Consider the following 3,614-nt stretch of genomic DNA (forward strand, 5'->3'; position numbering starts at 1 on the left):
GGGTGGGGGGGGGGGGAAAATAGGATGCATAAATTTATTTTTTGCACAGATTTGTCAGTTGTTTTCTTTCCATGAGACTAGAAGCGGAGGGCAACAACAAGCACGCAAAGATAAAAAAATTAATGTGTCTCGACGCGGTGGAATCAGGCTCTCGTCAAATGTTTGGCATGTAGAGTTATTAGTATCATCATAAACCTTGTTCATTTGTCTCTGTTTCGGTGAAAATAATACTCATCTATCGTGAATGGAAGTCGAGATGTTTGCAATTGACGGATGTGAAGGTGCCTGGTTTCAGAGATAAAATTAGTGAGGAAATGGACGCCAAAGATTAGTTTATTTCCTTAGCTTGAGAGTCCGTGGAAACTGAAACGTTACATGTTTTCTGCCTTTAATCAACGTTTTTCAGTAAAATCCACACAAAAATGTGTTCTTTAGAGGGCATGAAAGGTGTTGAGCCTGTAAAAACAAGAAGGTCCATAAAAATCCCCAAACTTGAGGGGAAAAATCGGTTTCTTCACTTTAGTTATTTTGATGAGCGATTGATTTCACCACGCTGCCTCACAAATGCAAATTTGTGCTCCTGGGTTGTGCACGGTGCGGTGGTTCTGAATGTTGTGAATTAATGTTGCATCTGGTCGGCTGTTGATGACGGGATATAGTGACCGCTTGCGTCTATTAAGAGTTGGCTGTCACAAATCGGTGCACACGGGGTGACAGAAAAGGGATTGCTATCATTTTTTAAAACCCGTTAAGGGTTATCATCAGCATTGTCTTTCTCACCCTGCACAAGGGTATAGGCCATGGACAAACATTTTCTCACCCTGCACCAAGGTACAGGCCACGGACAAACATTTTCTCATCCTTTGTGGCGTCGGTGGCCTAGTGGTTAGGCTCTCGGACTCGCAACCGTAAGGTCATGGGTTGGAATCCCGTCAGGGGCCCGACGTTGTGTCCTTGGGAAAGGCACTTTGCACAAATTTTCCTCACTTCACCCAGGTGGAAATGGGTACCCAGCTATAGACAGTGAACGATCTTGTCAGTTTGATAGTGTTTGAGCGCGTGAAATCCACAGCTTGCACTGTATGCTTCCGCGAAAGCCGAGAATGTTTCCGAGTGTTCTCAGAGGGTCTGCTGGGGTAATAATAGTTGTAAAGCGCATAGAGCATGCTCTTGAGCATGGATATGCGCTATATAAATGTAATTATTATTTATTATTATCCTGCACCAGGGTATAGGCCACGGACAAACATTTCCCTCCTGTCTCTATCCTGGGCTAGTCTCTTGATGTTATTCCACGCCTTCCCGATTTTCTGTACATCAATTTCTGTGATTCTTCTCCAGGTTCCACTCGATCTTCCCCTTGATCTTTTAACCTGTGGATTCCAATCCAACCTTTTCTTTGTATTGCTGCCGCCTGACTTCCTAAGAGTCTGTCCAATCCATTACCACCGCTTTCTTCCTACCTCGTCTCTGACTGGGATCTGTCTTGTTTTCCTTAAAAATTCCTCGTTGGTGACCTTGTCTGTCCATCTGATCCCCAGTAACTTTCTTAGACACTTTTTCAAGAAAATCTGGATCTTCTTTACGCTAGTCTGTGGTACGTTCCATGTCCTCACAACCATACAACAGGACTGACTTCACATTTGAATTGAAAATCCTCTGCTTTGTTCGAGTTGAGATATCTCTGGTCTTTCCAAATCCTATTCAAAGATATGAAAGCAGCCAGTGCTTTTTCAAAGCGGGACTTTATTTCAGTACCAGTTCTCCCTTCTCTGTCAGTTATGCTCCAAAGATATCAGGAGGATGTAACGTCTTCTAGTGCATTTCCTTATACTGTGACCTGCCCCTTTCGTTGTGCATCTGTCGTTAGGGCCTTTGACTTTCCGGGGTGGATCCTCAATCCTGCAAACTATGATAGACTTTTTGATACTGTAGTCTTTGCGTGCATCACTAAGTGGGTGTGCTACAGAAGCGCCAAGTCGTCCACTAAATCCAGATCGTCCAACTGAGTCCATGGGGCTCACTGTATACCATCTCTGTGTCCTTTGCAGATTCATTTCATAAACCAATCGACGGCCAATATGAAGAGGAAAGGTATTAGTAAACATCCCTGTCTCAAACCAGTCTTGGTGTCAAAGCTGTTAGTGAGCTGGCCATCATGCACAACTCTGCAGCTTGTCTCTTCGTACATATGGTCTTGATGAGGTTCACCATTAAAATTTTCTGTCGGATTTTTCCTTGATGTCTCATTATCTTCCAGTGTTGCTCGGTCTATACTGTTAAGGGACATTAGGTACAGTTGAAGTGAAAATTATTTTTTTATTTTTAATTATTTTATTTGTTTTAAAATTATTATTATTATTATTTTATTTTATTAAAGTATTATTATTATTATTATTATTATTATTATTATTATTATTATTATTATTATTATTATTATTATTATTATTACTATTACTATTATTATTATTATTATTATTATTATTTTATTTTATTTTATTATTATTATTATTTATTTATTTTTATTTTTTTTTTTGGGGGGGGGGGAGGGAGGGGCTCTAAATGAAGTATACTGGGCTTCCCAATAACCAATATGTGTCAAGAAACAGAAACACAATGTCCATGTATAATTTCACAGTCAATTTTCTGAATTCTTCAAATGCAAAGTGTTCGACAGACCAAAGTTCGCGCAAATTCTGTGCAAGAATCTGAAAAAGACTGAATTGATACAGCCTTGATATTTTAACATAATATTTCTGTATATACAACCTGCAACGTACTAAATATTAACTTTCCTAAGTCTCATACTTTTCTTGCAACTGCCCGTTTAGTGTCATATACGATACTCGGACAAAAATATTGATCATAAATCAGAGTGATACTGTCGATCTTTTTTTACACGGACAAAAAACTTATTACAATATCACAATAATCTTTCAGTACGTTGAAAACATAGTATCTAGAAACAGTCATGCAAAGTGGGAATGAGCTCTGACATTTGTTTTCAGAAATATCTCTGCACAGGTGACCCACCCCCATAAGAAAATTATGGTTTTGAGAAAACTGAAAAATAAAACGAATTCAAACTATTCTATTTCAACAAAATGTTCACAAACATGGCATATGTGAGCATTTTACATATGTTTTAGACACTTGAAAATATTTCCAATCGATAAAGCAGATGTTGCTCTACTTAAGTAGTCCAAAATCGACTTTTTCTGGCTGTCAACTACTGCCGTGGTGTATCTTAAAGACCTTTTCATAGTCAAGGAAGTTGACTATCAGCTGGGAGTTCCACTCCAGGGACTGTTCCCCAGTGGTCCTCAGCGTGGCAATCTGGTCGGTGGTTGAGCAATTTTTCCGGAAACCAGTCTGTCCATCCCGTAGTCTTGGATCCGGTACAGTATTGATTCTCTCCAGAAAGATTTTGTTGAAGACCTCACCTAGTATTGAGAGAAGATTGACCCCTCTGTGATTGCTGCAGCTGCTTAGATCGCCCTTTTTTAGAAACTTCAAGAGGTGTCATTTTTTCCAATCCTTTGGGAACTTTCTCTCATTCCAGATCCTGGTAAACAGTGGGAAGAGGAGGTCTTCCGTCACAATAGCATCTGCTT

Source organism: Aplysia californica, unplaced genomic scaffold, assembly GCF_000002075.1.
Source record: "Aplysia californica isolate F4 #8 unplaced genomic scaffold, AplCal3.0 scaffold00280, whole genome shotgun sequence".
Classification (NCBI taxonomy): domain Eukaryota; kingdom Metazoa; phylum Mollusca; class Gastropoda; order Aplysiida; family Aplysiidae; genus Aplysia; species Aplysia californica.